At 38.1% G+C, this 24,106-nt stretch overlaps 1 protein-coding gene across 1 annotated transcript in view; it reads right to left on the reverse strand.

Moving 5' to 3' along the window:
* LOC115213529 (forkhead box protein J1-B-like) overlaps positions 1–24,106 on the reverse strand; it is a 228,762-nt gene that overhangs the window by 124,703 nt on the left and 79,953 nt on the right. The window contains exon 2 of the mRNA XM_029782550.2: positions 2,576–2,602. The gene's annotated coding sequence lies outside the window, so the exon portion shown is untranslated. The remainder of the gene's footprint in view (positions 1–2,575; positions 2,603–24,106) is intronic.

Here is a 24,106-nt window from a genome sequence, read left to right on the forward strand (position 1 = left end):
ATTCGAACTCAGAACGTGAAGACACGAAAAATGCTGCTAAGCACTTTGATCAGCGTGCCAACGAGTCTGCCAGCTCACTGCCTTTAACGAAACTTAACATTGGTTTCAACAATTTCGGGGGATGAGTTTCGTCGATTACATCGACCACAGTTCTCAACTAGTACTTATTTTATCGATCTCCGAAGGAACGAAAGGCAAAGTCGACGATAGCGGAATTTGAACTCAGATCGTGAAGACGGACGAAATGCTACTGAGCATATTTGCCCGTCATACTAACTATTCTGCCAGCTCACCGCCTTTAACGAGACTAAATATTATAAGATATTTATTCAAACAGGCGGATTAACACCGATATTCTATCACCTTTTACTCCGCGAATATGTTACATATTTTACAGGCTTCATTTATATCCAGGGATTTCATCAACACGTAACTAGGGGAGTGAATCTCTAGGAATGTAATCAATACAGGTGATGGTTGCTCGACCTGAAGAAAATTCTAACTAGGCCCCACCTGCAAGGTCATGCGTTGTTTATCATGATATGAGGTCACCATGTCGCACACATATGGTTGTAATGCATGTGTCTGGTGCGTCCTTATCAGACGGGTAGTCATGATGGATAAATAGGGCTTCGTATATTTATACCCTAGCGAGATTTTTATGGTGTATGCTGCTCTCTCTCATTCAATAATGATGATGATAACAGCAACATGGCTAAAAGAGACTGATGCAAGTGTGAATGTAGAACACCTACAAAAATCAGCATTGCTTGGAACTGCAAGAATTCTTCGCTGAGTTCTTGAAGCATGACCAGTAAACAAGTGTCACCTTAGTCCCTTAATTGTGGACTACTGACACTTTCCATCATACCCAGCAAAATAAACTTTGAGTTTTCATCACATAATAATAATAATAATAATAATAATAATAATAATAATAATAATAATAATAATAATAATTGTTTCTAATTAAAGCATAAGGCTAGAAATTTGTGGTATGTGGGTGTTATCGTCTTATATCGGACTAGTACTTTATTTTATCGAGTCTGCAGGAATGAAAGGGAAAGCTGACTTCGGCGAGGCTTCAACTCAACACGTAAAGAGTCTAAACTAAATAACGCAAGGTTTTTTTGTCCGATTCTACCAATTCAAAATATGGAAATCAATACACATAGCACCCAATGTTGGTATTACATGAAGATGCACAAAAAGAGATAACCCCAATCTTATTGAAGTTACCTGCCTTGGTTTATTCATATATTAACTGAAATGTCAGCCATCATATGACGGGTAATGTTGGGGATTTACGTTTTTACCAATGTGTCATTCATCGCCAAACAGTAGCATTGTTATTAATGTAGTTTTATTCATTGTAAACATACAAATGAGAATTATTTTTACGTAATTTAATTGAATATCTTTATCTTTCATATTTTACTTGCTTCAGGCATTAGACTACGGCCATGCTGGGGCACCGCCTTGAAGAATTTTTTAGTCGAATGAATCGACCCTAGTACTTTTTATCCTTTTTTTTTTCAATCCCTTTTTGCCGAACCGTTAATGTTACTTGGACGCAAATATACGGACAGCAGTTGTCAAACGGTAGTGGGGACAACCACACTCACACACACACACACACACACACACACACACACACACACACACACACACCACACACACACACACACACACACACACACACAACACACACACACACACACACACACACACACACACACACACACTCACACGACGGACGTTCTTTCAGTTCCCATCTACCAAATCCATTCACAAGGCTTTGTTCGACCCGAGGCTATATAGTAGAAGACACTTGCCCAAGGTGCCATGCAGTGGGATTGAACCTGGAACCATGCGGTTGGGAAGCAAGCTTCTTACCACACAGCCACGCTTGTGCCTATATAATATTATCATTTTGAAAATTAAGATTCAGTTTATTGTTTCATATAGGAATCATGAATACGCACAGGGATGGCAATGAGGCCTAGGGTTCAGTCCCAATGCATGGCACCTCGTGCAATAATCTTCTATATATCCGGGCCGTTTAATGCCTTGTGTTGGAATTTCGTATGTATGTATGTATGTATGTATGTATGTATGTATGTGTATGTATGTATGTATGTATGTATGTACGTGTTGTGTATGTCATTGTGTTTGTCCCCGGTGTTGGTTTGTCTGCTTCTCTTCAAATGAACGGTTTGACAAAAGGAATCGATAGAATAAGTACCAGACATTAAAAAAAATATACCGGGGTAGATTTGTTCGACAAAAACCTTTCAAAATAGTACTCCAGCATGGCCACAGGTCAATGACTAAAATGAACGTGAAATTATAAATTACCATACCTATGTAATATTACTGGATACTACCCGCTGTGGAAAAAAATGTATTCTCAGCACTGACTGTCATACGACAGTTAACACTATACAATGTAACAATGCACAACAACCTTGAGTTGAACATCACTAAACATCGATCAAACTGCTTTTTGAATTCGATGGTGGTTCCCACACAAAAACATCAAACAAACACAAAGAAATTTTCAATATTTACTCACTGTGGACATTTTCCTTATGGCTCGCATCTTCAAAAGAAGAAAAGAAAAACAGTTTAAATAAATAGACTTTACATACATACATACATAAAATACAAACATCCATCCATACACACATACATACACACACACTATATATGTATATGTATGTATGTGTGTGTGTATATATATAGATATATCAAAATAAGCAACAAGGATATCCAGAGGTAATGCAGTACGATCGTTTTATGCAACTCCATTTAATTGAACAATGCAATCATTACATCAATTTAAAATGTAGAGCAATCTTCAGCTGCACAAAGACATAGAATTTAATTAAATTAGAGCAGATGACACATTAGTATAATTATACCTAAAACTCCAAGAAGTTAAAGAGATAGAACATGTTGTACCTGCAACAGCATAGCCGTGACTAAAATTTTCAAAAAGACACTGCCTGTCACTGATTTTTTTTTGGTATAATTATACTAATGTGTCCATCTGTTCTAATTTAGTTAAATTCTATATCTTTGTGCAGCTGAAGATTGCTCTACATTTTAAATTAATGTAATGATTTCATTGTTCAATTAAATGGAGTTGCATGAAACGATCGTACTGCATTACCGCTTGATATCCTTGTTGCTTATTTTGATTTTAATCACCTTATTTTGAAATTGTATGGATAATACCGTACTAAATTCTGATGCCTCAACTTAAGTACCATATTCATCTGAATATATATATATATATAATATATATATATATATAATATATATATATATATATATATATATATATATATATTTAAAAAAGGAGATGTGGAACACGAGTTGTGATATATAAAAAAGGAAATGAAGAAAATGCTGACAAAATAATTTAAGTAAGGGAGAGTGTATTTAATTAGGTGAAAGTTCTTTTTACCGGTTGCGCATTGTTATACTTATCAAAAGATATTTTTTTAAGAGAGATAGAGTTCCTTTCTGATAGATTTTTTTCTCTTATCAGATAAGAGAAAAAAATCTATCAGAAAGGAACTCTATCTCTCTTAAAAAAATATCTTTTGATAGTATAACAAATGCGCAACCGGTAAAAAGAACTTTCACCTAATTAAATACACTCTCCCTTACTTAAATTATTTTGTCAGCATTTTCTACATTTCCTTTATATATATATATATATATATATATATATATATAAACACACACACATATATATATAATAAATAATTGGACAAATACGTATAATTCGATTAGTGTATTTAAATGTTGAGTAGAGCACCGGCACAGTTTAGGCTACCTGTTGTCATCCGCAGTTGTGGTACAGTTGGATCTACTATAAGAACTCCGCAGTTGCAGTTATAGTAATATTATCAATTAATAGCAGGAGATGGATTTCGTATTAGACTTTTATTAGGTACATGTTTCGACCCACCAATCTGGGCCTCTTCATGTACACTGACACACACACACACACACACACACACACACACACACACACACACACACACACACACACACACACACACACACACACACACACACACACACACAAGGTTGTGCAATCGAATACTGCTATTTAAATCAAAATATAAACACATCGTATGAGAGAGAACATGTATGCAGGATCAGGCATGCGCACGTACACATTTTCTCTTTTTTGTATAAATGATTATATCATATATCCATATATATATTTAGCCTGTGTTTTGTTTTGTTTTTTAAAATCGCTTTAGTCTTATTTTACTTTTTTACGTAATTTACTGCACGGATGAATGCCACAAACTCATAGCGTTTCACATTCCCCTCCATGAGTTGATATGGAAGGAGACTGGCTATTGGTTATGGTTAGTGGATGGATGGAAGCACTCCGTCGGTTACGACGATGAGGGTTCCGATTGATCCGACCAACGGAACAGCCTGCTCGTGAAATTAACGTGTAAGTGGCTGAGCACTCCACAGACACGTGTACCCTTAACGTAGTTCTCGGGGATATTCAGCGTGACACAGAGAGTGACAAGGCCGGCCCTTTGAAATACAGGTACAACAGAAACAGGAAGAAAGAGTGAGAGAAAGTTGTGGTGAAAGAGTACAGCAGGGATCACCACCATCCCCTGCCGGAGCCTCGTGGAGCTTTAGGTGTTTTCGCTCAATAAACACTCACAACGCCCGGTCTGGGAATCAAAACCGCGATCCTACGACCGCGAGTCCGCTGCCCAAACCACTGGGCCATTGCGCCTCCACTTATGGTTAGTAAGGTTTATGTTTAGCTAGAACTTCAAAAGGTCAGTTGTTGAAGGAAAAGATGGCTGAAAAAAGGAGTTTCAGCTAGATGTGCCATTATGTGGCTGGTATTATTAGGTAGAATTCTTGGTGCGGTATCGTGATGGATGGGGAAACATCGACACCAGAGTACTTGACTGGTACTTTTTTCAAAACCAGCAAGATAAAACGCAAAGTTAACCTCGCTGAGATTTAATTTCAGAAAGTAAAAACCTTAGAATAAATACCAGCAACTGACGAAGCAGATCTATGAGCACAAAGTATTTCAATCGCGACCAAGCCATTACTTGCGGAGAGGACATCTTGATGCAGAGTATAAAGTTATTAAATAAAGAGAGAGAGGAAGGGGGACAGTACAATTCCAGTCTGAGTTGTGACTATGACTGTTTGGTAATTTGTAGTCCACATAGGACGTCATCACAGATGGGAAGGCTTACAGAATAAAGGACAAAACTTCTTTCCGGTCTCCTCACTTTCTGTGTTGCATATATTCCTCCTGGACGGGACGTTGGTCTATCGCAGTATTACTCATTTTTGCCAACTGAATGGACTGGAGCAACGTGAAACGAAGTCTTTTGTTCACGAACACAACGAATTTTCCAGTCCAGGGATAGAAACCACAATCTTCCGATCCTGAGTCCAACGCCCTAACCACAATAATAAAGCTTAGCGTTTGTAGAAAGTGTTGTTGTTGTTGATTAGCCTCGTTATACAATGTCAGAATTTCCGATCATGAGGGTCCCGCTGTTCCATCAACAAAAATCCTAAGTTGGTTGAATTAGCACGTACCTGAGTATTCCTTTAATGTAATTCTCAGGCGAAATCAACGTGACTGTCCCGGGTCTTTGCACTGCAGTATAATTATCCGATGGTTCCTAACATATATGCTGCTTTAATTTTCTGATTGAAAAAACTTCACCTTTCGCTATCGTTAGTGTATATACATTAAATATGAGACATATATGGCTATTTTAATTAAATACTGCCTCAGTTGTGAGCACCGGATGTTCATTCAGTCGGACGGCTATTGTCAACATCAGAGAAGACGAATTCTCATCCAAGTATGTGGCTGGCTGCGAGTACGCACCATTAAAAAAAGCCCCAAAAGACCAGAAATGCACCCGAAGTCTCGCTGGCTTCTGATGCGACAAATTTTTATCACTCTTTGCAATTTATAGTTTTTAACACAGTACGTCCATAAGAGATGTTATCTCATAACAAATGGTGTAACTAGCCTATCGACATTAAGTATGCTATATATATATATATATATATATATATATATATAAATTTATGAATAAGGATAATATCGATATTATCAAGTGGCCAGCATGGGAAAAAATACCATACAAAGGTAATAATTTTTTACAACTCAGACACCCTTATTTTTAGTTTTATATATATATATATATGTGTGTGTGTGTGTGTGTGTGTGTGTGTGTGTGTGACAAAACCAATACACTAAAATAATAGCACCTCAGTCATGGACAGATTCAATGTCATGAAGAACGATAAGTTGTATAAAACAACACAATTCCACAAATTCTGTCCGTCGACCAGAACCCACTTCTGGTAAGACCTTGGGATTTTACAGAAAGATCCACTGCCATTGACAAAAGAGAAAATAAATAACCTTAATGTAAGCATGGGACGCTGTAGCGGAGTGCATGCGCGCACACGCACACACACACACAGTCACACACACACACACACACACACACACACACACACACACACACACACACACACACACACACACACACACACACACACTTGAAAAGCTGAGCAACGTATTCTACCAGTATTGAGAATTGGATTATATAATGACGATGGCCCAGTAATCTCCAAAATATTACTGATACAAATAAGATACGTTCAGAAAAAAACTATGTGCTAAATCCCTTCAACTAAAACAACTCACCTATAGAAAGTAACCTTCGTATAACATTTAATCTAACAATAAGAAAATACTAACCTGCTAGAAAACCGAAGTACCTGCTAGAAAACCAAGCCACCCATCTTGGGTAATGAAGAATGTACTCAGCAGTATAAACTAGATAGTCCCCACAATATCACTCGACAAAACGAAATATTTATTCAAGTAGCACCATTTTATATTTAAACCATAAAGCGAGCGGCTCTATTTTCGTCATATTAGTGAACCATAAACGAAATAAAACCAATGGAAGAGATATCACCTGGTTCAACCCGCTTTTTCATGTAAACAGATAGACAAACATGGTAAAAAGTTCCCAAGACTAACCACAAAAAGACTACTTATTCGGCCATAGATACAAGCTTTTCAATACGAACAACACGAGCTGTTACCTATAGGTGCACAAGAAACCAAACACACACCATCCAAGCTATAAACTACCACATATCAAGAAACCTACAGGCCACAGCCACAAAAAAAAAGCGAAAAAAAAAACTGGTGCCACAGCATCGGATGAAAAAAAGGAAATTATACAAGATGATAATCAATCAAATAGCTTATAACGCAAATATGGCTTATATACACCTGTCTTCTTCACAGTTTAGCAGTGTGTCAATAAGCCATACCAGTCCTCTGCGGAAGAAAGCATGCTGTTTGAATAAGCCACACCCGACCTTAAAGGTTTAAGAAGTGTTCAGTGTTAGATATGCACTTATTCCTCGATATTTACAGACATGCTAGTCCAAACATAAATGGTCATAGGATAGGCCTAAATAAACAGCAGAAAAAAATATTAAACAATTCCATAATAAATATACTTGATCAATAGAGGAAATGAGAAGTTATCACGTTGCAGTTATCAAGTTGCAGACACCAGAATAATTTCAATATTTAAAACATACTCGAAATACAGTCAGAGTAAACATCTGATGAGGTAACAGAAGTAGATACAGCACTGGAAGTGCAACAATCTTAACACCAGCAGAGATACACCAGAAATAATATACAATCCTTTCAGAGCGTATCAAAAATATCTTAAGCGACTCCAGATATATAATAACAATTTATGAAGGAAGCAGAATTATAACTTTATTCATCAAAACAGCATATGAATAATATAATCCGTGTGCAGACACAGCCAATGAAAAAGTGATATACGAATAAACAACTCTAGTAATCCAGTACAGTAATCCACATGCAGAGCAGTCAATGAAAAAGTGATAAACGAATAAACAACTCAAATAATCCAGTACAGGGTTTAGCGGGATGCGATACGACAATTGAACTGGCCAATAGAAAACCATATACAGATAAAGTACTTCAGAAAAACATCTTTAAGAAACCAAAATCTGTAGAACGATATATTGGTAAACAACGAGGGAAGTAATCAAGGAAAAATAAGACAGAACAATAGTGATTTTGCTAATGTAACCACGACAACTACAGACAACAACTCGATGAAACAACCATAGAAGACCTTAGAAATCGCGAGAAAAGGAAGTCAGTTTCAATAAACAATGTACTCTCTACGACATATTGAGTACTCTTCCACTTTCAGTGATAAAACGTGACATTTGAATGTGCGCGCACGCGGGTCTTTTGGAAAGAAAGAAAGAAAGAAAGAAAGAAAGAAAGAAAGAAAGAAAGAAAGAAAGAAAGAAAGAAAGAAAGAAAGAAAGAAAGGGGGTCAAGGCTGAGACAGCTTTGATCATAAGTTCGACTTTGATCATAGGCTCGACATTGGTCATAAGTTTGACTTTGATCGACTTTGATCATAAAGCCTACTCCGATCACCAGGACTTTGATCTTAAGTTCGACTTTGATCATGGGCTTAACTTTGATCATAAGGCCGATTCCGATCATTAGGACTTTGATCATAAATTTGAATTCGATCATCAGAACTGACACAAGGATAAGCAACAACAACAGCCAAAGCATTATCATCGATGGTAAGTTTAGCAGTGAAGTAAACATTCTCATCTGTGTAATCGATAGCCTGTCAGCAGAGTTAGGATTACCACGACGACTAAGTTATCGAACTTTCCGCTAGATTCGATCGTGTTTATTCAGCATCACGAATCCGACACAAACAGGTGGGTACACCTGTACTTCTAGTTAAGGTGCGCGGGCTAGTAGTTGGAGGCGTGTGGGTTAGTAGTTAGGCTCTTACACTCACGATCGCGAGAACCTGGTTTCGATTTCCAGACCGGTTGTGCGTTGTGTTCTTGAGCAAAAATCTTCATTTCACGTTGCTCCGGTCCACTCACCTGTAAATGAGTAGTGACAGGGTAACATTGCAACGGATTGGCGTGCAGAGGTAAGATGGTGATTCAAGAAAATTACCCGAATTGTGGTGGTGGTGGTGGCGGCGGGGGGGGGGGGGGTCTAGCTAGTTTCCTCAGTTTCCCGAACTGTTGTCAGTGATAGTACCGCAATGTTTCGTTATATTGTAGTAGCGAGTTCGAGTTGCCTGAGTGATGTGCAACTGGGCCATGATAGAATCGCTAACTCATAATTGTGTTGTTATTGTTATTGTCGCTGTTGTTGTTGCTGTTGCTGCTGCTTAAAGTAATTTAATGTGAGGATCTCAACAAACTGTTGACATTAAGAATTGATGATGGCATTTTTCCCCCTATGAAGTCCTTCAGGTGAGTTGTTAATAAAACTCTTGAGGTAAGAAAGTGTGTGGGGAGAGACAGTAGAGGACATCAGACATTCTACCAATTAGAGCAGAGTAAATTGGTTGGCGGAGGGAGAGAGAGGGAGATAGTGTGAGAGAGAGAGAGAGAGAGAGAGAGAGAGAGAGAGAGAGAGAGAGAGGAACTGTGTGAGATGAGGCCAACGAGGCAGCTGAATTATACTGAATCCTGTAATTGAGATCAGGTGGAGAACACATGACAGCGTTATTCATGTTTGAGCATGCATTTATAACATCGACAACACCAACAATAACAAGACTTCGCCAACAACGGCAAACAACAACTGCAGCAATAATGATAGCACTAGTCGTAACAAGTATGTCGAGAGAGAGATTTATTTTATGCATCGGTGATCAAAAACTCAAGACTGATACACGTATTGTGCACAACAAATATATATCGGATAATCTAGATGAAAAGAGAGAGAGAGGAAGAGATGGAGAATAGATTTTTTATGTAAGAGAGAGAGAGAGAGAGAGAGAGAGAGAGAGAAGAGTGAGGTAGTGGTTGATTGGATATATAACGCCAAGGGTATAAGAACAGATGGCATTAAACCACAATATGTAACAACACGACATAATTACAACATCATAGCACTAAAGGTTCAATGATAAATATATATGAACCACAGCCCTAAATTCTTAATCTATGAGATCCAACGCCGATAATGAAAGGTGGCGGGGAGGCATGGACGTCGAAAAATTCAGTCGAGCCAACTCCAGTACGTGGTTGATACTTATTTTGTCGACCCCAGAATGATGGAAAGTGAAGATGCTTTCGGTAGGATTTGAATTCGAGGTCTAAGAAGGAAAGAAATTAAATACTGCAAGGCGTTCTGTCATACGACCTTCTTGGTACTAAACACGATCAGATGCTAAAGATAACCATTTAAGTTTATTACCGATATTCATTTTATAAAAATTGAAGGTATAAAAAGCAAAAATGAAAACCACAAAATTTAAAACTGTGTAGGAATTGAATGAAATAAAGGAAATTGCTCTGTCATGTCAACCAAGTTTTAGTGCTAATAACATTAACTATACTTAACGGCAACATGGCCAATTGGATAAGGTAATGACCCATCTTGTGCGTCATGAGATCAAATCTGTTATGAGTCTTTCGCTATGCTTTTGCGCAGAACACTTCATTCATATAACAGTCAGGAATAGCTGTCAGACATTCTGGAAATGTTTAATATTACACCGTAGTACACTAATCGTCTTAGTTCGTCCTATCACTGGATAACAAGTCCGTTGTGATAAACAGTTAATGCTATGTTAAATTCATTACACACGAAACTCCAACACCGATGGATATCTCAATCGGTTACGTGGGATTCTCATTTCACACATATACCTTATTTGTGTATGAACCTACGAGTAAATACTTCCAGTTTGAATAGCCTTAGATACTTGCGATGAGTACACAGTTTTGTTTGATGGCATATTCTGGTCCTTGATTGCCTCGAGCAGAACTTACTCTGTTGCAATTGCTCGAATCAAACACCAAGTTTCAGAACAACAAATATTTGCTGTTGGGTAAAAGTTTCTCAGAAAATTCACCACTATACAGTACACGCTCTTCCCGAGCCCCAAACCCTATATTTTTCTAACTCCCATTCTGTGACCTGTAACCCTTCCTAGTGGACGCAAGATTTTTGATATTACTGACCTGCAGCTAAGTTTGTTCAGGTATAAATGCAAAAGTTCAACCAAAAACCATAAACCTTTTTCTTTTACTTTTCTCCAACGAACATACTGCTACATCTATTAATTTGAAACCGTATAAATTATTCGTTTCAGGTTAAGGTTTATATGTATATAATATTAACTACGTAAAGGTAAATTCAACAAGTAAATAATTATCTTTAAAAACATGAGATAAAAACCAAGTAATTTCTAATTTTAATTTTACAAAGTTTTATATGGACGACAATTGCTGTTATTTATGTATATGTTAAGTACACAGAGATATATAATCAATTTAAATGTGTTTATGATAGTTTTTATTTAAGTGTTATTACTTATGTTTGTAACGTTAAATGCAAAAAATGTAAGTTTTACAAATAGTTAAATGTTATAATAAAATTTAAATTATGATGAAAGGGAATAAAATATCTAAGCGATCGACCTGAGAGGAACCTATAGAAGCAGTAAGGAAAAATAGGAGAGATTGGATTGAGAGTAAATAACATGAAACAGAAATAGAAAATGAATTAAATAACCATAATGGTGATTGATAAATTGGCCTTCTTCAGGAAATTGTTAGATAATATATATTAGGATTGTGAGTAATATTGCAGGGCCTCCGTGGGTCAGTGTTGTCCATTCATCTGCACAGGTATGATGCAGGCCTGGGCAAAAAATTTTTTGAGGAAGATTAGCTGTTGTCCAAGCATGCAACTCTTCCTTCTCCAACCCACCGATATTTATCCCTTGAATCAATACGGATTGCGTGGACCGATACAGCTTAACACCAGTGTCATTGCACGTGTTGCCGCTAAAGTGCGAATAGCCAGAAAAATTACCACCCGATCTTCTAACTTGTTCCGCCAATCCACCACCCTAGATTCATACTACTTTATCGAGTAGGCGACGTTTTGGCGTCGTTGATTCCACGCTGACTTATATGAGATCAGACGCTCTCTCATTTTAATAGCTCTATTCCGACCAAGACGGCGAGCTGGTAGAATCGTTAGAAGCCAGGTAAAATGCTCAGCAGCATTTCGCCTGTTTCCATGTTCTGAGCTCAAATTCTGTTGAGTTTGACTTTGCCTTTCGTCCTCTCAGGGTCGATAAAATAAGTAGCAGTTGAGTACTGGGAACGATGTAATCGACTTACCTCCTCCCCCGAAATTGCAGGCCTTGTGCCAAATTTGAAACCAATATTTCTTTCCTCATTTAGGGCAGCGAGCTATCAGAATTGTCAGTATGCCGGATAAAATGCTTAGAGGTATTTTGTCCGTCTTGTCACGTACTGAGATAAAATTCTGCCGGGGTCACCTTGGCCTTTCATCCTTTGAGGGTCGACAAAATAAATACCAATCGAGCACTGGGGTCGATGTATGGCTTTGTACCAGAATGTGAAACTAATATTTCTCTCCCTGCCAAGGCAGCGAGCTGCATTTGTCCGACTTTATGTTCTAAGTTCAAATACCACCGGAGTCGACTTGGCGAGATTTATGACAGCTAAAAGAAGGCCGTGTTATAATTCAAAAATGGGTGATTTGGGAGTTTAAATATAAGATTGATAACACTATTATGATTGCAAAATTTCTACCAAATGGTTTGTGTTTAATATTAGAAGTGTGTTTGTTATTAATATTTAGAACAAAAAAAAAATAATAATTTGATTCCTAATGGTAAAGGATTATTAAGATTTCCAAACAGTAATCAAATGATGTGTTGCTTCGAACCTGATTTAATATTAGAAATATATAACGCGGCGAGCTGGTAGAATCGTTAGCACGCCGGGCAAAATGCTTAACGGAATTTCTTCCGTCTTTACGTTCTGAGTTCAAATTCCACCAATGTTGACTTTACCTTTCACCCCTTTCGGGGGTCGATAAAATAAGTACCAGTTGAACACTGGGGTCGATGTAATCAACTTATACCCTCGCTCGAATTTGCTGACCTTGTGCCAAGATTTGAAATCGATATTAGAAATATATGGTAGCAATATATAAAAAGTGTTTTTCTACTGACAATACGATGGCATTAACTTGTATGTCCTTTTACGAAAGGAAATAATGATACAAATAATTATATAGTTAGCTTAATTATAGATATATGCTCTCAAGATACAATAAGCACGTTGGTGAGCATTTCTTAAGTGTTGATTATAACTAGGCTTTGGACGAAAGACTGGATGTCTGTAAGGGCTGTTGATTTAATCTATCAACGTGTACTTTTTAACCAGAATTAAAACTGTTGGGAAGTTAATTGCTAGATCAGACATATATACAGAATACAGAGAGAAATGAGGGATGGGGACAAAAAAAGAGGATTTAAAAGATTGGTATGGATACATACATTTGTTTGACAATATAGTGTAGAAGTCATAGATTAATTGGGCTGCTCGTTTAGAAACGCTGTATAAGAATGATGTCATATTTATATTCAGTGGGACTAGTTGACAAAAATAAAATAAAAAAAACAACGAAGTTTGCACTTATTAGATACAGTTTTGTATTGTGGTATTATTATTATTATTATAATACCAGATAAGTGAATGAGTAGAAAGGGGGAAATGGGGAGAGAAAGCAAACAATTAAGTATGAATTATAAAGCGTAAAGGATGAATAATATGCGGGTTACCTAATGCATATATGAATGTAAAAACAAATATTAATGAATACATAGAAGAAAAATATAAAATATCGAAAACTATAAATGATTAAGTATAACAGTAACTAGGCATAAGCGCTCGCACAAAAAGAGAAATTAATAGCTATACAGAATAATATTACATTAAGGGAAATGTGGTAGTTAATTCATGTAGACTAGATAGATTAAGGAGTTTTCCTCGATAGCTATCTGTATATGTTATTAGTTAGAAATGTTCGATGGTTTTGAATGTTCTGTGCGTGCAAGAGTGTGTTCAGGGATTGTCTGTTAAAGAATAGTATTTTAATAAACGGGAATTCATAGCGCTGAATTGCACGAAGATGGCATACGCTTTTTTTTTACATCCTGTAGACGACTTAGCAAAGAAAAATAGATAATATTTTAAATTATAGTTGATATTTGTTTCAAAATTCTACATGAATTATGAGTGGCATAAATTTTAATAACAGAGTTATTTTCCTTTCTAACACATAAATATATGTGCCAAAGCCTGTCGTTCAAGGACCGGTTTGCATAGCCTCCTAAGGGTTTGCCGTTCTTCCCTAAGATCTTCGGACACGAAGAACTGCTACCACCACCACCACCACCACCACCGCCGCCGCCGCCTCCTCCACCACCACCACGTCATCACTGTCTAACTACATACACAATCCTTTCTACTACAGGCACAAGTCCTGAAATTTTACGTGGGAGTGGATAAGTCGATTATATCGACCCCAGTGCTTAACTGCTACTTATTTTATCGACCCCGAAAAGATGAAGGGCAAAATTGACTTCGATGGGATTTGAGTGCTATCATCATCATCGTCGTCGTCATCATCATCACCCCACCACCACCACCACCACTACAACCATCATCATCATCACCCCACCACCACCACCACCACTACAACCATCATCATCATCATCATCATCACCAACATTATCATCTATCTACATTTGTGTGTGTGTGTGTGTGTGTGTGTGTGTGGTGTGTGTGTGTGTGTGTGTGTGTGTGTGTGTGTGTGTGTGTGAGCAATAATGACCAAATGCCACGAAATGGTTATAGTGATACATTTCAATGCCTACTTAGAAAGTATTCTTCTCATCAGAATCTCAAATAGACTCGTATAATGTATGCTATACAGATCTGCCATTAAAGAACTAACAAGGAACATTAAACTATTTGGTATCCACTCCCAGTAATTAATTCTCACAGAGGTGTTAAATAATATCCTATTGATATTATACTTGTTGCGTTTATAATGATACCTTTATATTATATTTTTTTTTTAAATCAGCATCGATTTCACAGGATATTGATTTTCTGTAGTGTACTCTCTGGACGTCAAGCCAATATATTGATTTTAACAACAAAATGTTTAAAGAGAGGGTGTTACAAATGATATCGATGATGACAACAACAAAAAAAGATGACACCAACAGTGCCACCAACACCACCATCATAACTACCACCGCTACCGCAACCGCTACTATCACCACCAACAACTATAGCAACAGCAAAAACAACAACTATAACATCGACTAAAATGACAATAACATCAAGTAGTTTAGCCAAGTCAGCCTTTATTGAGCAAACTAAGATTCAAGAGGGGTTCCAGTCGTGGCCGTCCCATCTTTTTTCTTATCAGAGATTACATTGCCCAGACAATTCTATATTGAAGGGGTTACGAGTGTAATTTGAGGGAAATTTAGCTGTTATTACAAGCAGATCGTACTGAAAATCGAGATCGAGTGAGCTTTTGCCCATTTGCTCGACGTGTGGTTTCCGTCTACGCTGAGCTCGCTTTGGGACACCTGCGTTACCGTTTGACAGACGTACCGCCCCAGTCAAACTCCCCGACCGACACTGTTCTCGACTAAGGGTCACTACTTCGTTACTAGAAATTATTAGTACAGGCCTGTATTGTTTCGAAGAAATAAATCACACAGAATGGTCAAATATGTTCAGATTTGGTAAATTCTTTGCCCCAGCATGGCCTCAGTCTAATGACTGAAACAAGTAAACGATAAAAGATAAAAGATAAACGATGTGAGCCGAAAAATTGGCTGTATGGTTAAGAAAGTCCCTTTGTAATCGCGTGGTCTTGAGCTTAGTTCTACTGCGCAATACCTTAGGCAAATGTATTCTACTATAGCCCCGGACCGACCGATGACTTGTGAGTGAATTTGGTAGACAGAAATCGTGTGGGAAACCCGTTGTGTGTGCACTACTTGACAAACAGTTTTGTTTACTATTTACGTCCCCGTAATTTTGCAGTTCAGGGAAATAAGACCGATAGAATAAGTAACAAACTTAAATAATAAGTACTAGCGTTGGTTCATTCGACTCAACCCTTCAAGTCGGTGGCCCAAGCGTGGTTGCATTCAAATGACTGAAACAAGCAAAGCAATTAGTAAGCAAAAACTCCCAAGGATGTTTAGGATTTAAAAAATAAAAACCATTGTAAGTAACTCCAGTGAGATCAACCAGTCGAAATTTGGTGGAAATAAAGACGATGCAGATGGTAATATATTGTAGTATATCTTTACAACAAATTTTAGAAAGCAACGGACATGTTTCGGCATTACTTAGACCCCTCAGCGAAGAATATTCTATCTACTCAGTAGTTGAGTATATATTCATGAGTTAAGTTCAGATTTTGTTAGCGTCCTCAATAATTAATATTATACATTAATGGGGCTGTTATTAAATAAAAATAAATCACATTTATTGATATATTGCTGTGGGGTTGTTGTTTTTGTGGTGTAATCCAAGATCTGCTACGATAAATTACTATAATTTTCTCTCTCTCTCTCTCTCTCTCTCTCTCTCTTCTCTCTCTCTCTCTCTCTTTCTTTTCCTCCCTTTTTCAAGACGCTTCCTTCTCTCATTCTCTCTGTCTTTCTCTTATATTCCGTATACTGAGAACACAAAAGTGTGTGTGTCTATGCTTGTGTGTGTATGTGTCTGTGTACGCACGTGTGTGTATGTCTGCGTGTGTGCATGCGTGTATATATATATATTCTCTTTTCCTCTTTTACTTGTTTCAGTCATTTGGCTGTGGTCATGTTGGAGCACACACACACACACACACACAAACACACACAAACACACACACACCACACACACACACACACACACACACACACATATATATATATACTCATATATAAGTGGACGTGCATATGTATATGTATGTATGTGCATTAATAAATCAATCTGTTATATAAACAATATTAAACATTCGAGAAGACAAAAATAAAAACGAAACAAGGAGAGCGAAATATATTAATTCTATTACATGATACTCTCCCAAAACATGCTCTTGTTCGGATTTCTGCCACAATTATCGGAGTTTACTTACCTAACAACGTCCTTACGAAGCAAGGCGCTTTGGCCACCGAGTATAGTTAAACTCGCTAAATTCAGCTATACTCAACGCCAAAAGCGCCTTGCATGTTTGTATACATTATAGCGTTAGTTTTGACTTCAAATTTTGTTAGCGTCTTCAGAAATGAATATTATACATTAAAGGAGCTGTTATGCACTAATCAGATAACAACAAAGCTATACTAAATTGTATTGAATACAATGCCGATCGGCTTCGCAATGCTTTAGTAAATGAGTCAGGAACTTCTTACATATGTTGGTTCCAAGCATTTAAAAGAGAAAGAGGATGGAAACCAAATCATCTTCTTTGACTCTGAATCGGAAGGGTTGGATGTATGGGTACACAAAGTCTTCTTAAAGCCACCATGGGCTAGGCCACAACAGTAGCCTAGTGGATAGTGGCTTTGATCGGGGCCACGCTATCAAAATTTCCTTAGATAAGATTCCTCTACTGAGGATGTTGCAAGAGTGCTTATTAATATATCAATAGTGTCAATATGCAAATACCCTTTCTAATATAAAGCACAAAGCCTGAAATTATCATTATTTTGGTGGAAGAATAAGTCGATTACATCGAACCCCGCGCTCAACTGATACTAATTTTATCGACCCTAAAAGGTTGAAAGTAAAGTTGACCCTCGGCGGAGTTGGAACTCAGAACACGAAGACAGACGAAATGCCACTAAGCATTTTGCTCGGCACGCTAACAATTCTGCCAGATCGCCGCCCTATCGATACATTGTTGTTTATTTGTTTGTTCCTTCTCGAGCCACGCCTGGCTCATTAGGGCCGGTTTCCCTATTTCCTTGGCGGATAGGTTCACCACCTAGACGGGACGCCGGTCCGTCGCAAGTGAGCTGCAAGATGCAGGAGTAAAGAGTGAGAGAAAGTTGTGTCATAACAGTCAGCAGAAGTTCGCCATTACCTTCTGCTGGAGCCGCATCGAGCTTAGGTGTTTCGCTCATAAACACACACATCGCCCGGTCGGAGATTCGAATCCGCGATCCCGCTGCTTTAACCACTAGGCTATGTGTCTCCACTCTATCGATAAATAAATATCAGTAATTAATATCGCTCTTTTGATTTTGCGAAAGGGTATTTAAATACCTGATTCTAGGTTCAGTGACGTATTTAACAAGCTAGCATTGAGTTTGTTGCTACAGTACACGTTACTCTCAGTTCCAGGACGTTGGAAGTGTCTATGAGCTTTTATTCTTTTTTAATTCCTTTTAGCTGCTACAAGGAGAAAATTTCATTCAGCCTACATAGAAGGACATGGCTTAGTGGTTAAGACGTTGGACTCATGATCGTAAGATTGTGGTTTCGATTCCTGGTCCAGGTGAGGCGTTGTGTTTTTCAACAGAACACTTTATTTCACGTTGCTCCTCCAATCCACTCAGCTAGTGAAAATCAGTAATCCTGTGACGGACAGGCGTGCTGTCCAGGGAGGAATATATACGCCAGAGAAACAGGGAAGCTGGCCGTGAATTTTTTTCCTACGAGAGTTCCGGATCCCAGTAATGCACTCATTTGCATACAGCCAATCAGAGCTCACCTTGAAAATCCACATATACGTACTACTACAGTACAGCTAGTTAGGCATAGAATGGTGTATACACACACACACACTCTGTGAGTGCAGCATAGCAGGTCTCACATAACACCACATTCCCCACCTCCACCATCCTCATAGATCAATTGAGCACCATCTCTATATGGAGACTGAGATTAGTGATACTGCAGGTATCCATTGATATATGCCAGGAGGGCGCAATACGACACAACGCCATATTGATTACGATGTTTCCAGATCAACACCAACGTTTTAAATTAGGAATGTACAAAATCAGTCAAAAATTAGGAAACTACACTCATTTACATTTTCGAGTAAATCACGCAAATTGGCAACACTTATGGCATCATCGGTGAGCAGCTCTCCATTCACTTTATACACTAAATCTCACATTTGTCACCCCTATTAACCTGTTTAGAAAAATTAGATTTTGCTATAATGCACATTTTCCGCTGAACTCAACCAGAGTATTTTCGTGACTAGGCGGACACGAGTTTGATAGTTAAGCTCTGATTGGGTGTATGTAAATGAATTCATAACCGTGGTCCGGAACTCTCGTGGAAAAAAAAATTTTGTAAGCTGGCTGTATGCTCCATGGGAAGTAATGTGGATTAACCGTATAGAGGGACGAGAAGGACGAAGGAAAATACTAATCTTGGTATGTAAAAAACTACATACAGCCAGTTAGGACCACACTCCAACGTGTATTTTACAAACAAGGTACACAAAAGGAATACCAATGATATTTTCAATCTATCAGCCAGTCCACGCAAGAAGCATCGTAATATCAGTAGTATATGTAGGTGTGTGAGTGTGTGTGTGTGTGTGTGTGTGTGTGTGTGTGTGTGTGTGTGTGTGTGTATAACAATTAAGGGCATAAAGATGGCGGTCTCATATTCACTAATTAGTTATGATCATTTTGACTGATTCCCATTTTATACGGTAAAACTACACGCATACACACGCACACACCTCTGTGTGTGTGTGTGTATGCGTGTATGCGTGTGTGACTTTTACCCTGAACTATATTGCAACGGCATCGCTTTCCACTCTTTTGTTACCGATTTCAGTATATCACAAATAATTATGATTTAACTTCAACGTCAGTCCGTGTCTAAGCTTGATCAAACACGAAATCTGACGTTATAAAATCACGCGGTCTCATATCACCTTTGTCAGTAAATATAACCTTTTATCGTGTTAAATATACCTTGTTTTCATCGCAATGCTGATTGATTGGTTGCCGTAATCGAATACACCTCCTTTCAAGTTGATGCTTGTGTTTGAAATATTTTAACCATAGGATCGATTCCAGGACCAAGTGACGCATTGTGTCTTTGAGAAAACCATTTCATTTCACGTTACTCCAGTCCACTCAGCTGTAAATGGGTAACCTATAAAAGAATAGTCTTCCGATCGGGGGGAGGTAGGAATGTTGGCCTGCTCACTTAGTCAGCGAGGTGGCATCATTCGATTGCGAAGTGCATTGTGATCAGTAATGTATTACAACATCCGATAGTGCTGTCAATATCGTAATACCGTGATAAATCTAAATGCTAACATGTATTAGATGATAAATTACGTAGGCACGAAACATGAATATAGAGAAAAGGGGGAAAGGAAAAATGTTGGAGTTCATTTTTCTCAACAAAATTCAGGAAGTTAGACGAAAATTGAAACCAGGAAATCAAGTTGGTCCCTCGAGAACTAAACTGTTTCACTCGTTGATTTCTACAATATTAATCTGTATTTGGGTATTTCAAACGAAAACTCGTGTCACTTCAATCAAGTTAGGTTATTTATGCTTTTTGATTATTGGTTTCAAATTTGGCACAAGGCCAGCAACTTCGGGGGATGTGGTTAAGTTGATTACATCGATCTCCAGTGCTCAATTGGGACTTATTTTATCGACCCCGAAAGAATGAAAGGCAAAATCGACCTCGGTGGAATTTGAACTCAGGACGTAAAGACGGACGAAATGCCGGTAGGCGTGCTAACAATTCTGCCAGCTCGCCGTCATTTGTTTTTATATATTATTACTAGAATTTATATGTTATTACTGGGGCGAAAAAAAGGGCGTGGGGGAGAGAGAAAAGAAAAGGTAAAGGATGTAGACTGTTTTGATTTTCAGAGGTGACTGTATGGTAAGAGGTTTACTTCCAATCACATAGATCTAAGTTCATAGTTCCACTGCGTGGCACCAGGTCAATTGTATTCTACTATAGCCTTGCGCCGACCAAAGCCTTGTGGGTGAATTTGGTAGACGGGAACTGAAAGAAGCCTGTTGAATATATATATATATTAAAGCACCCCTCCCCCGTCCAATGGACGGTGCCGAGTTGTCAAACATTTAAACCAAATTTTCTCAAGACAACTTGTCCGGCCGTCTCATAGGCCTCCCCTTTGAGAAACACTGATTCAACCTAAATTTGAGACACCAGCAAAAGAAGAAATAAAGATAGACTTTTTTCTATTCCAAAGAAAAACGATTTTATTCACACAAATATGCAACCGAACAGTTTAAAGTACCAGTAATGATAAGGCTGTTGACTGGGAGAACACAAACATGGTTTAAACAGTAAGCTTGGTAGGAAAGAAACGTGCCTTTAAGCAGTACAAAAACAACAAAAAATGGAAGGTGCAGTTATGTACAGGTTGACGGAAGAAAAGCAGGACAAAAACGGCTTTATCGATCGCATTCTCACCTGGAATCGATTTTTGTAATTTTTTCAAGACTTATACACGCCCTGATACCGTTGGTGTCTACATATCAAATTTGAGCGCAATCGGATGGAGGATGCCCGAGATCCTAGAAGACACACACACAGACAGACAGAACGGATTTTATATAATACGCATGTGTGTGTCTGTGAGTATGTGTGTTTGTGTGTGTCTGTGAGTATGTGTGTTTGTGTGTGTGTGTGTGTGTCTTTGTATGTGTGTTTGTGTATATCTGTGTCCTTGTGTCTGTGTTTGTTTCCCATCATCCGCGTGACAATCGGTGTTGGTGCGTTTACGTCCCCGTAACCTAGCAGTTCGGCAAAGAGAGCGATAGAATAAGTACCAGGATTTAGAAACTCTTGAAGGCGGTGCTCCGGCATGACCGCAGTCTAATGGCTGAAACAAGTAGAAGATGAAAGATAAAAGATGTCATAATTTCTGTATCAACGATGATTATCAGAAAATCCTTGTATCTGGAGTTTTGGAAACCTATTCATCAAACTCAATAACAAGAGTGAGATTAATTACCAAATAATAATAATAATAATAATAATAATAATAATAATAATAATAATAATAATAAACGGGTAGTCATGATGGGTATATTGGGCTTCGTATATTTTACCCCAGTGTCACTTTGATGGCATGCACTGCTCTCTCACTCAATAATAATAATAATAATAATGTCCTTCGAATATTTCCATTAAAAATATAGAAGGCGTGTGGCCTAGTAGATAACTGTAAGGTCGTCGGTTCCATTCCTGGATCGGGCGGTGCGTTATAGTCTTAAACAAGGTACTTCGTTTCATGTAGCTCCTGCTAAGTCAGCTTTAAATAAATACCACATAGCTCGCGCTCCCTCCAACTGTCACACCCTCGATGCTCCACTGGGTTAAGACCGGCTGGTTGAGTGAGTGTCTATGTGTGCACGCAACTACTTGGGCATCTAAAGCAATTGGCAAACGCGTCGTACATGGTACTAGGCGATACTTGCTTGCAATTGACGGCTAAGCTTAATATTAAGTGATTTTTAAACCGTCAAAAGTTAATGATATCAATTCGACAGGATATAGCAAAATAGATACCAAAATAATTTCAATAGAGAGGAGATGCAAATATTTTATTATAACTAATTTTCTTATTTCATACTCTGTTCCAGTTGATCCAATCAACGGAACAGCCTGCTCGTAAAATTAACGAGCAAGTGGTTGAGCACTCCACAGACACGCGAACCTGCCCTTCACGAAGTTCTCAGAAAAGGCGACAAGGCTGGCCCTTTAAAATACAGGTACAACTCATTTTTGCCAGCTGAGTGGCAACGTGAAATAAAGTGACTTGCTAAAGGATACACCACACCACCGGGTTTCGAACCCACGACCTCACGATCATGAGCCGAATACCCTAACCACGTAGCCACGTGCCTTGAAGCACACAAACACACACACACACACACACACACACACACACACACACACACACAATACATATATAGTACAAAAAATACCCTATAGACTGTGATAATCAATAAAATAGAGATAAAATTTTTAAATTTAATTTTCCTCTGCGACCCGGTACTGACCTGCGGCCCGCCACTGATCCGCGGCCCGCTACTGATCTGCGACTCGATACTGATTTGCGGCCCGCTGCTGATCTGCGGCGAGGTACCGATCTGAGGTTCGTTAGTTGGGGGACTCCTGAATTAAAGCACACCACAGTATCAAAGTTTTTTTTTTCTATTTTCTATTCCCCAAATAAAACTTCATCATTAAATACTTTTTAATCTGCCTTTACTTGTCACAACCCGCCAATATTCTTCTGTCTGGACCTACCTGCAAATCTGTTTCTGTCTACCTCAGCCAGTCACTATGTTCTTCGTGACTGCAACCCAGAACTATAGTCCTGCCTGCTATAACCTGTCCCTAAACAAGCCTGTCCCGACATTCTCAGCCCACCTCTATACTACTTACATACTACCTGTTACAACACGTCGTTGTGCTCCCCTCAACCATAACCTGACAGCCACTGCTTGTTAGTCTTACTAAATATGCAAAGTGGAAAAGTGAAGGACATGAATAATTCATAGGGCTTTTTTTTTGTAATACAAGTGCAGCTACTTGTCATAAATGAGGTAATAAAAGACAACTTAGTCTGTCTCCATTGAAAAGAGCCGATTATATTTAGAGGAACTTTGCTCTGTTTGCGTTTTGAGGTTTTAGTGTGTGACGTGTGTGACGTGTGTGTATGTGTGTGGCGTGTGTGTGTGACGTGTGTGCATGTACATGTATGTGTGTGCATGCACGAATATTTGTAAATGTAGATGAGTATTTATAAATGCATGTATGTATATGAAAATACATATCTGCGCGCGCGCATGTATGCATACATATATGCATATATCTGCATATATATATGTACTCACAAACACACACACACACACACACACACACACACACACCACACACACATATATATATATATATGTATATATGTATATATATGTATGTATATATATATATATATATATATATATATATATATATATATATATATATATATGTGTGTGTGTGTGTGTGTATAAGCACATACATACATATACATAATATGTATATATATTATATTTACAGTTAA

The sequence above is a fragment of the Octopus sinensis genome, linkage group LG6, assembly GCF_006345805.1.
Source record: "Octopus sinensis linkage group LG6, ASM634580v1, whole genome shotgun sequence".
NCBI classification, from domain to species: Eukaryota; Metazoa; Mollusca; class Cephalopoda; order Octopoda; family Octopodidae; genus Octopus; species Octopus sinensis.